The sequence below is a fragment of the Lutra lutra genome, chromosome 9, assembly GCF_902655055.1.
Source record: "Lutra lutra chromosome 9, mLutLut1.2, whole genome shotgun sequence".
Lineage (NCBI taxonomy): Eukaryota > Metazoa > Chordata > Mammalia > Carnivora > Mustelidae > Lutra > Lutra lutra.
Window position 1 is genome coordinate 133,628,815 of NC_062286.1, and position 12,342 is coordinate 133,641,156.

Consider the following 12,342-nt stretch of genomic DNA (forward strand, 5'->3'; position numbering starts at 1 on the left):
GGGAACATTTACACAGCCGTGAACAAGGAGCATCTGGTAAGAGAGCTTTCCAGGGGGATGGAATGGCGAAGGCAATGATCCTGCAGCAGGAAGGAGAGGGACGCATCTTTGAGGGACGGCGGGGACAGCAGAGAGAGGTGCTGCGGAGGGTGTGTAGGAGAGGTCTTCCTATCTGTATGTGCTTTGGCGGTCAGGTGGTCCCCAGAGCACACTTTGAGGAACAAGCCCTATGTGGTGGCTCAGGTCCTTGTCTTCCTCTCCTGTCTGAAAATGGGCATTTATGTCTTTTCTTTTTTTCCTTGCATATTGTCTGTCTTCTGACTAGACATGAAGCTCCATCTGTGTATTATCCTTCCAGCATCTTCCACACTGCCAGGCACAGACAGACCAGGTTCCTGAAATTATTGAAGGAGAAACACTCAGGACAATCCTTTGAGGGCAGATTTGATCATCCCAGGGGCACATATGACTTGTTGGGGAGCACAGGACGAAGACAGAAGGGCTACCCCCCACCTCCTGCCCGATTTCTGACTCAGTAGTTTGGGGTGGGACCCTTCTAGTAAGTTCTCTGGTCATTCTGATGCTTCTAGTCTGGGACTTTGAGAACCATTGATGTTGAAGACTTGAAGTTCATCCCAGCTGGGTCTGATTTCAAAACTGACATGATCTATGAGATCCAGTGGGGGTGTAGGGTCAGCTGGACCTTATGAGCACTCCTGGGAGAGGGGTACTGTCCCTTGGGGTTGGGCCTATCAGAACACTATGTGCTTGAGTCGAGTGTTAGGGTGACCTGTGGACAGAAGACTCTGAATCGCTGGATGGAGACCATCAGTAGGGACAGTCCTTTCTTCCCACACCCCCCAATTCACCCCCCGGGCACAGACTCACTTGCTGTGCCCAGGAGTTACAATATTGCCTGATCTTATCCCTGACTTGTACTAAACTACGTCCAATAAAATCCTTTTAAATCCTTTTAAGGAATTCCCTCTTTGCAGTTCCTCCCTCCCTTTAGAGCCTTCCAGATTTTCAGCTCTTCTCTTCATATCTTCATTTCCCTCCTAAGAAGCATTCCTTCCCAAGCTGTTGTGTGGAAATGCACATTGATGATGCCAGGGAAGGTTTTTCTGGAAAGATGAACCATCGATGCTTGCTGACTACCTGCTAGGGGACCAGGCAGGTTGCTGGGTGGTTGGTAGGCATCAGAGGCACAAAATGGGTTCTGGCTCTGGCTCGAAGACCCATTTTCTTTGACTCTGCGGGATTAATTTATTTTTTTTTTTAAATCGTGAATTAGTTGCCAGCCTTTAAAAATTGGGAGATTTCACATGACATTTTTTCTTTTGAAACACTGAGAGATCTGGCTGACATCCCTCAAGTGAGTGGCGAGCTGCTGCTGGGCTGGGGACACCTCTTTGCCTCAGCCCGTGGGCCCCTCAGCCCACATCATGTCATTCGTGCAACCAGGGGGTCCCCGGAAGTGTGAGCTGGCAGACTGTCTAGGGCCACACAGTCAATGCAGAACTGGATCTGAATCCAGGCCTGTCTGAACTAAAGCCCAAGCCCGTCATGGGCAGAAAGCTGCTATCAGGACAGGGGGCAGGAGTCTGGGGCTTTCTTGGCCCCGAGAAACACCTTAAAAGGGAGTTACTGTCAGTGGTTTAAGCATATGGTTTCCTTCCCATTCATAACCAACTGTCAGTAAGTCATAAAGCTCCAGGTTGTTTTTCCATGGCAGGAAGGGTTAACTAGAGCTGTCCAAAATTTTTATTATCCATCCCCCCACCCCTTGAGATGGGAGGGCTTCGATTTGCAAGACAACTGGCAACAGGACAGGAGTCTGGAGAGGGGGTGACAGGTGGGATCTTTCTCCCTTGGCTCTCCTGGCAGGGGACTTGCCTGGATGTCTGCGGGATGCACACCCAGTGGGAAGAGTGCTGCTTGGGAGTGGGGGTGGGGTGGGGTGGAGGGCCTTCACGGGGCCACCTCCTACCTCGGCCACTTCCTGTCATTCTGCCCTAGGCATTCTGCCTTTGTGTGCCTCAGACACCCCGAGCAAGCTCTGTCCTGGTGCCTGGAGTGATCTATGCCCAGTTTTCCAGGTAACCAGTTCCTCCCGGGTCTCAGTTGTCCCGTTGGGACTCCCAGCCTGGATCAGGGCGTGGAGGGTGAGGTTGGGAGCGCAAGGGTGAGGCTGTATTCAAGTCTTTATTTTTTTTTTTATAGTTAGTATTTTGTTCATCATGGATTTATTTTGCACTGAATTTTGATTTAAAAAAGTATCAAGATGTTATTTATCTTGATTGCTGGGCTTTTTAAGTACCCCCTTAAATTCTATACCCCAAGTGAGTGCCCCCCAGCTGGGTAACTAGTCCGGGGTGCTGCCAAGCACTGGTAGTCAGGAGAGCTGGGTTCTGGTTCAGGTTGTGCTACAAGACGAGGTGTGTGAATGGATACACGTCCCCTCTGTGGCACCCTGAGCCTCTCAGCTGTACCATCTCTCCAGGGAAGAGGCTGTACCTGACTCTAGTTCTAGATCCATCCAGGACACCCAGGAGAGCTCTGATGGATCGTACATTGTGCGCTTCTCCTGGGGGCTTTGCTGAACTCTGGTCATTATGGGATGCCACGGTCCTTTTGTGGGATCCCCAAACGAGCCGTTCCTCTCTGCGCACAGCAAATCTTCATGGCTGCTGTCAACAATGGGCACTGATGTTCTTGGTCATTTTCCCTGTCCTGGGGGCAAATGTCTGTTTTGGAAGTGTGATCCTACACCCTATTCTTTGATGTTTTACTTTTTGTTCTTTGGTTTCATTCATTGGATCATGTGACATGCATTCATTAAGACCCTTCTATAAGCCGAGCACCGAGCATGCACTCGGGAAACAAAAGACATTTCCAGCCCTAGGAGAGCTTGCATTCTAGTGAGGGAGGCCACACAGATGCAGATCCGTGTGTTGTGAGCAGTCCGCACGAGGTAGAGGACTCCCCGCCCACTTCAGGCCACACGGAGAGAACTCGGCGCTGTCCTCTCTCCTGGGAGGACCCTGTGTCCTCAGTGCCACCTCTAAACGCCATCAGCCCAGGGCAGCAAATGATTGTCTTCCTAATAGCCTCTCCTGGAGGGAGTGCTGAACGGTTACATTTTGGATCCACATTTGAGCTCTGAGCTAGAGCTTCCAGTGTCTTCTAGCTCCCCTTCTCCCTGAATCCCAACTCTGGATTGTGGTTCATCACTTAGTTTTTCCTAGTCCTGAGAGCCCTCAAATCCCGTCTCAAAACCCACCTCTTTCTTTGGCTTTCCTCCACTGCCCCAGCGGCCCTCGGGAGACTCTCCCTCGCTCTTGTCCAAAGCCTTTATCAACTAATAGGTGCTCTGCCTGGAGATTAATGATGGGTCTAGAGTTCCTTGTTGCTTTAGCACACCCAGGTGTTGTGATTTTTGCAGGGAAAGGCTACTTGTCTGGTACTCGGTAACAGCTGGGAGGGATCTGTCCCTCCAGCTCTCAGGATGCAAACAGATATACCTTGCTAGGACTTCCATGTTTTTAAAAAATAATGAATTATGTGCCAATATTTATAAATCGGGAGATCTCACATAAAAGTCTGGATTTCTGGCATCCCTTGAAAACACAGAAGATGTGCCAACTCTGAACCTTATATTCCTCCCTGGCAAAAATTGGCTGGAGCTGGTAGCAACTTTTCCTTTAGATGGAGCTTGGGTTCTCTGGTTTGCCACAGTCCTCACTACTCCTTAATGTCTAACAGGGGCTCCGTTTACTCATCCAGTTTATGCCCCCCCCATAGGTATTTGAGATTTTAACCCCTGCTTTCAGCTTTTTTTCTTTAAGAGGAGAGACAGTTCATGAGAGCATTCTGTCCTGGCAGAGCTTAGCAAGGCTTAGAGGGAGTCTGGCCATGACTGCTGAAGATTTGCTGGGTAGATGGGGGGAGGGAAAGTCAGGTGCTCTCTCTGAATCCATGAGTCCATAGATTTGTGGGATCAGTGAACTCACATGGGTGTTTGAACTTGGCTGGTTCTATTTTGCTTTATCTGGACATGTAGAGCTATATTTAGTGCAAATATAAAACAATACACTTAAAAATTGAAATTAACTTATGGAGAGCCTCCCGTGCTCAGATCTCTACGTGTATTTCTCGCCCTCTGCGAGCAGTACTATTATTTCCCCCATTTGAGAGCAGGGGAGCGGGGACCCAGGTTGGTAACTTTTAGCTCCGGATCGTGCATCCAGGAGACGCGAAGCTCTGATTGCAGCACAGCCTGAACCACCTGGGAATCTCGATTTTGGCAAAATTGGAGGCATCGGTAGTTGATGGGTTCGTTATTGTTGTTTTCTCTCGCTGGGGTGGTTGCCTCATTTTCTGGGATGTAGACTGTCTCGGGTTTGGGGCGCTCTTTCCTTGGCACGGGATGGAAGTGAGCTGGCCTGCAGGTATGTCAGATCTGGAGACAAGCAGGGGGAGGAGGCTTCAGAAGCAAAGGGAGGCACAGGGGCAGGGGGAGGCAGGAGAACAGGGGTCCCACACCAGCCGGGGCCAGGTCCCCTCAGACAGCGCCTGGATCCCGGAAGCACGAGGCCCCCCAGCCAGCCCCTGCGCATGAGCTCATTGCCCGTGTCCCCGCGTCTGAGGTCAGGGCCCCATTGAGCATCCGTCTTGCTGCAGTGGAAGATTTTAGTACCCTTGTCGTTACTTTGCATTGCTTCTGGGCTGTGTTCCCTCTTATTTCATTTTCATCTGAAATCCTGAGCTCACCCTCCGCGGCAGCTGACGGGACCATTTATCTCCAAGGCTGCAGCCAGTCGGAGGGCTGCTGACAGCTACACGGAGGGCCCTGGGTTTTTGCCATCTTGTTTTTATTCCTGAAGACAGGGAGGGGAGACAGGAGAACAACTTCATTTTGGAGCAGCAAATCTGTCACAGCTTTAGGGTCTCAGGTCCATCCCCTCTGCCCCAGAGGGCACAGCCTTGGTGGACTCTGTCCCTCCATCTTCTGCCCTTGGGGACTTAAAACCTTAAGAGAGGTGTCCTGAGCTTTGCAAGTGTCCTGTCAAACGCTCCTGGATGGTCCTATTTGGAAAGGCTCCTAGAGATGGCGTTGTTAGACCTTCTTTCGGGGTTCAGATAATCAAATGAGGCTCAGAGAGGGTGAGAGACTTGTGGGGTTTGCACAGCAAATGATTGGCAGAGCCCCACTGGCGGCTCCAGCCCCATCCCTTTTGCCTTATCCCAGACGGTCTCTTGAGGATCTCAGAAGGCCAAGCCTCAAGGGCCCTCCTCCCTATGCACGGACCACCTGCTTCTTCCCTTAGCTCTCTGAGAGGCTGCTCCTTCTTCCAGTCTGCTCTTATCGCAGACGTCCCCTCCTCAGAGAGGCTGCCCTGATGCCCCCCAACCTGCCCCTCTACCACATTCTCTCATAGCCTCCACTTCTTGTTGACTCAGAGCTCTACTCAGCACCTGAAATGGTCTCCTGTCAGAGTTGAGCTTGCGTTGTTATGATCGCTCCCATCAGAACACAAGCTCCATGGGGGCCAGACTGTGGGAACCTTATTTTTTTTTAATAGATTTTATTTATTTACTTGAGAGAGAGAACAAGTGCGTGAGCAGGGGGGGGAGCAGAGGGAGAGGGAGAAGCAGACTCCCTGCTGACCAGGGAGCCCGATGGGGCTCCATTCCAGAACCCTAAGATCAGGAGCTGAGCTGAAGGCAGATCCTTAACAGATTGAGCCACCCAGGCGCCCCGGGCAGTCTGGCTTACTCACTGTGCTTTCTCAAGCACCTGGGACACGAGAGGGCTCCATAATCATGAGTGGGATGCAGGGATGAACCTAGCTAGGTGGATTCTGGGGACTCCAAATGGCCCCAAAACAAGGAAAGAGTTTTCAGTAAGCAATGAAAATTGAAACATCTGCAGAAACACCTTCATTTGCTTCAGATAAGATTTTAGTTGTGGAAACAAAGTCGGTTCCTAAAAATGCTTCAATGACACTGACACCGTTTGCTAAGCGCTGGGGCCATGGCGGGCCCTGTGTAAGATGCTGGCCATGCACAGACTAGGAGAAGCAGGGGTTCACCAGGAATCTTCTCAAATTGGCTTAAACACAAAGGGGAGTCCATTGGGTCATGTGGTTCAAAAGTCTAGGGGTTGGTCTGCTTGATTCCAAAGCCCACACTCTTCCGAAGCTACTTAAAAAATTATTGTATAATTCAAAAACAGTGGAATACACAGATCTTTTTTTATTAACATAGAATGTATTATTTGTTTCAGGGGTAGAGGTATGTGATTCATCAGTCTTACATTTCACAGCACTCACCATAGCACATACCCTCCCCAATGTCCATCCCCCAGCCACCCATCCCTCTCACCCCCCCTGGACTCCAGCAACCCTCAGTTTGTTTCCTGAGATTAAGAGTCTCTGATGGTTTATCTCCCTCTCTGGTTTTGTCCCATCTCATTTTTTCCTCTCTTTCCCCATGATCCTCTGTCTTGTTTCTCAGATTCCACATATCAGCGAGATCATATGATAATTGTCTTTCTCTGATTAATTTATTTTGCTTAGTTTAATACCCTCGTGAAATACACAGATCTTAAGTGTATGGTGTGACCAGTTTTGACAAATGCACGCACCTGTGTAATAACACACACCTGTCGAGGAATGGAACATCTCCATTACTCCAGAAAGTTCCCCCAAGTTGCCCACTTCCAGGCAAGCCTTCCTTCCCCAGCCCTGCCATCCCAGGGGCAAACAGTCGAAGCACAGTGTTTAGTAGCTCATACCCAGCATCGATGAGTAGGTGGAGGGCAGAATCTGTTTTGGATTGATAGTCATTTGGAGACAATTCTCGATGGGGGTCTTGAATTTCTGCCTCTCTTGCAAGCAGAGGCACTAACCACTTTCCTTCCTGACTACATTCTAGAAGTTGTTACTGTAGTGAATGGCCTTGAAAGACAGAGATAGTGTCTTTTTCCAGAGCGGAAGTGAGGCATGTTTACTGTCCGCTATAAAAGATTTGGGTTTCCAAATATTATTCACTGAAAAAGCAAGGGAATTCTGATGCAGGCTACAACATGCATGAACCTTGAGGACATGATGCTAAGTGAAACAAACCAGTCACAAAAAGACAGTGTGATTCCACTTATACGGGATCTTTAGAGTAGTTGAATTCAGAGAGACAGAAAGTAGAGTGATAGTCGTCAGAGGCTGGGGAAAGGGCAAATGGGAGCTGTTGTTTGATGGGTATGGCATTTCAGTTTTTCAAGAAGGAAAAGCTCTGGTGATCTGTCGCACAACAATGAGAATATATTGAATAACACTGAGCTGTACCCTTAGAATTGGTTAAGATAGGGCAGCCTGGGTGGTGCTTAACCAAGCACCCGACTCTTGGTTTCAGGTCAGGTCATGATCTCAGGGTCCTGACCATGAGCCTTGCACTGGGCTCCATGCTCAGCCCAGAGTCGGCTTGAGACTCTCTCTCTCTCCTGCTCTGCCCCTACCCCCTGCTTGCTCTCTCCATCTAAAATAAATAAATAACTTAAAAAAAAAGAAATAGCTAACGTAGTAAATTTTACATTATGTGCATTTAACACACACACACACACACTTTGGGTTCCCTAAGCTCAGAGTTCCTATCCTAGCCCATAAGGTGACTCATTGCATGTCTTTGCACTGCTGTGTGGGAACTGGAACTTGGGGAATGGGAGCAGGAAGATGCTGATTCTCCGATTACTGCTGTGCTGTGAATAATCAACTGTCTCTCGTCTCTGGCCCAGGGGTCTCATGCCTTCTGCTAGCCTCCATAAAGCTGCGGCAGGTTAACTCGCTAGCGGCAAGGAGGGTCAATCTCAGACCTTCCACAGTTCTTGACAGTAGCAATCTGTTGTTTTTCCTTGCAGCACTTTACACAACTATGTTAAATATGTGTCTTCAAGTATCTTTAAGTACTTGTCATTCTCACTGAACTCTACACTCCCTTTTTCAGAGCTTTATTCCCAGAGTCTCACACGGTGTACTTGGCACATCAGAAATTTTTATTAACATATTAAATATTAAATATTTGTCAAACAAATGACTAGATGGCTCGGTAAATGAGCGCTGGTCACCTTGTTCCCATTGTCTCTTCTTCCAGAAGAGCACTTCTGGAACAGACAGTCTGGCTTCCTCTCCTTTAGAGGCAAGCTCCTAGGGCTGCCCTCTCTGCTTTGTGGCAGGCTGGCTCTCATCTTCTTTCCACCTCCTCCCCCAGGCTCGTCCTGCACCAAGGCTACCAAGGGCACTTCCAGGGAGGGAAAGCTCCCTTCTTTCGATCTGCCAGCTGGTGGCTTGTGGTGGTCAAGTATCACCCTCTCCACTTTCCAGAAGAGGAAACAGAGGCTCACAGAAGTAAAGGTCTCATGTAATCCTTGCCCTGGGCTTGGCCATTCACCATCCAGGCTCAGATGGGTCCAAGTGCTGGGATTTCTGTTCCCATAGACTACCAGCGCCTCTCTGGCCATCAGGAAGGCTGGAAGGGGATGGAGTCAGGAAGGCTGGAGGGGGATGGAGTGAGGAAGTATGTTGGACTGTTGACAAGAAGGTTGACCCTCACCCTTCAGTTAGTGCTTAGCTGGATTGCTGGGGGCCTCTGAGCAACTGCCCATGGGGGGCCCTTGCCTGGCTCTGCAGAGCCCAGGAGGTCACTTCACTGGCGGTGGGTGGTGTGCGAGGGGCTCTCCTGGTGCTGACTTGAATTCTGTTCTTGCTCCTTTCAGGTCTGGTCCCCTCACACTCCCAAGCTAGTTGAATCTCTTCCAGCTGCCCAAAATGGTGGTCTCTGGCAATTTCTTTGTTCTCTTTTCAGAACATCATTATGGTGTATACTTTATGCCTTGTTCCCCTTGGGGCCTCCCATTTATTTTCAAGAGCTTCCTTTTAAAGTAAGGGGAAAAAAAGCAAAGGAAAGTTATCATTTTCTCCTTTCATTTCTGTGGAAACAGCTTCTATTCTCTTCCACACAATGTGGGTCCCTCGGACTTACTGGGGCAGAGTTTCCAGGGGAAGGGTGGGCAGAGAAGGCAAGAAAAACATAAATGGTCATATTTAAAAAATAGGACACTGTGGCATTCAGGAATTGTGGGATGGGTTTAGGGCTGAATTAGGGCTTCCAGGTGACATCCCTGGTCGAGTCTGTGTGTATTTATTAAGCACCTACTGTGTGCCAAATGCTTTGTTAATTCAAGGACCGTGAGTGCTTTAAAGATATACTTTGTTCTCACTGGTAAAGCTGTAGTTCTTGCATTTCCATTCATGTGGGCTGGAATGAAAAATCTGGAGGAAAAAAATTAGCATCAGCAGTAGGAGTAGTTTGCATGGTCATCGATGTACCATGGTCTTTAAACAAGCATTTATTGAGCACCTGCTGTGTGCCAAGTCTTTGACTGGATCTTGGGGCTATGGCTTTGGCTATGACAAGTAAGGTCTTTGTTTCATGCACTTTAAATATTAAACAAGTAAACGGATCCATATGGAAGGACAGGTGATAAACGAAGGGAGGAAAAATAACATGGGTGAGTGATATGGGCAGCCAAGGGAGAGCACTGTCCAGGGCCAAGCATATTCAACTGATTCAGTAATTACTTCTTGAAGGGCTCAGAGCTGAGTCACAGATGCTGTGTCCATGTTGCCTGTCCCTTGTATTCTTTTTCTGGTCTCTGTGTTGAGCCCACCGTCCCCCAAACCCCATTCTCGTTGACTCCTGCCCTGTCTGCTTCCCCCCGCCCCAGTCCAGTCCCTCCGCTGGGTCTGTCGGTCCCCTTGTGCCCTGGGCCACCCCTTGAGCACCTGCTACGGTTTTCCTTGCTCCAATACACCCGGCATCTGGAGAGTTCTTCCCCGGGGTATCTGCATGGCTTGGGTATTCACTTGTATTTAGGTCTTTGCTCCAATGTCACATTCTTGGTGAAGTCTCTCCTGGTCTCCCAGTTTAAAATTCTAACAACACCATTCCTCTAGACCTCTTCATCCTGTATCCTGCTTTCCTTTTCTCCTTAGCTTTTTGTCATCATTTGATATGCTGTGTATTTTGATTAGTGGTTATTACCCTTGGGTCAGAAGTGATTAGAGGAGGAAGCAGTTACTGGAATCCAGAGGGAGAGTGCTCTGGGGACAGAGAGAGCTGTCTTGAGTGGACAAGTGACCCTCTCATTGAGGGACCCAGGCAGCCTGATGCAAGCCCATTCCCCTCCCCTCTTTGATCTTACTGAGGCTCCCACTTGGCCAGGCCCAATCAGAAGATGGGGCAAGTACCCGTCAGCCTCCAAGGGCACGGAGAAGCTGGGAGAAAGTGATCCACCAAACTGTTGTTTGGAGCCCCAGGGCTTGGCTCAAGAGTTTCAGGGACATCCTGGTGGGCAGACGGGTGACCCAAAGAACTGGACTTCGACTGGTCACCGACATTTCCAGCAGTATGTGTGTAGTGGAGAGAAGACAGAGAATCACAAGGCCTGAATTTGAACGTCAGCTCTCCCAATCAGCAGGTCTGTGACTCTGGACAAGTCACGGTGCCCTCGGAGCCCAGCTAGTCATCTGCTAAACACAGCTAAAAATCCCTGCTCTACATCCCTTTCTGGATGGTTGTGAAGAACCAGTATGATTCAGGATGTGGGAGTGCTTTGCAAATGGCAGAATCTTGGACAGACTAGTTGTTTTAGTCTCTGCTGCCAGTGCTTGCTTCCATTGTTGACTCAGAAATTCCAAGTCTAGAAGCAAAAATGTGTTACTGGTCACCGTGAGGACCTGGGAGTGACAGATGTGTTCAGCCCAACCGGTCCATTGAAATTGGGTTCTGATGAAAAAAATCCAAAGAATTCTTAAGATCCCAGGTGTTCTGTTACCCATCAATACACGAGACACCCAGCTTTTTCTGGGGGCCTAGGACAAGATCTTTATTCCAGCTTGATAGATGTTTTAGGCAGAGACCTGTTCTCATCCCTCATTCCTCTCTCCCTTACACCAAAGGGAGCTCCTCTCTGGAGGTGAGGGAGGATGGCAGGATCCTGGACAGGGCTGTGTGCTCCCAACAAAGCCGCAGTAAGAGCGAGGGGGAAAACTGTAATCTTCCCTTCTTTGTTCCAGGGCCCACAGGCCATTCAGTAGCAGGTGGGAGACACCCCGTGGCCAGAGCCCTGTGGTCCCAGCTCCAGGGATGGCAAGAACATTGCCCGTGGTTGCCAAGGCATCTAGATGCGGAGAGCACGTGTCTGCAGCAGTCTGGGCCACTAGCCCAGTGTGAAATCGGCTAGTGGGCCTGCCGCAGCTAATTGCTGGGATTTGGCATTTGGTGCTGAGTACAGCTCATTGTGCCAAGTGCAAAGGCTAGAGGTGGGGCTCAGCCGGCCCCTACTGCCTGCTACCAAGCTGTGTTTGTTACTGGGGCTAGGGAAAGAGGCCCTCATTTTCTCGGTACGGCAACTTTGAACACATTCTCATTTCCCTCCCGCACGGTCCCATGGCTCAGCGGCCTGCTTGGCCACCTCCTTATTCCATCTCTTTGGACACGTTTCTTCCTTTCCTGGGCCTCAGTTTGCCCACCTGTCGAACGAGCAACTTGTTCTTGATATGAGATGCTGCTTCCAAATCGAAAATGTTGTGTTCCTAGGCACGTTTTCTCAAACTGGCAATATTGACGTTTGGGGCAGGATCGTTCTTAGTTGTGAGGGGCTGCTGTGCCCTGGAGGGGTTTCAGCGGCACCCCTGGTCTCTACCCACTAGACGCCGGCGGCACCCACCCCTAAAGTCGTGACAAGTAAAAAACCACTTTGATAAAAAATAATGAAAATCCCTCAGAAAGCAAAATTGCGCCAGGTAGAGAGTTACCAATCTCGAGTGTAGGCTGATGGTTTTGTGGGTTGTGGGAACTCTTTTCCCCGGTATTACTCTGGAGGGTGACTTGTTATCATTATCAGTTACTGTGTGCATGTCTATCTATTTTTTTTAAAGGTTTTATTTATTTATTTGACAGGCAGAGATCACAAGTAGGCAGAGAGGCGGCAGAGAGAGAGGAGGAAGCAGGCTCCCTGCTGAGCAGAGAGCCCGATGCGGGGCTCCATTCCGGGACCCTGGGATCATGACCTGAGCCGAAGGCAGAGGCTTTAACCCGCTGAGCCACCCAGGCGCCCCGCATGTCTATCTATCAATCGATTGGTTGATCGATTGTTTACTATGAGCCAGACATTGGGAACATGAAATCGAATAAGACAGATCTGTCCCTACCCACACAAAACCCATGTTCTAGAGACTTGGGGAGAGAGAAACAATATTCAGGTGACCACATGAATGATAGCGC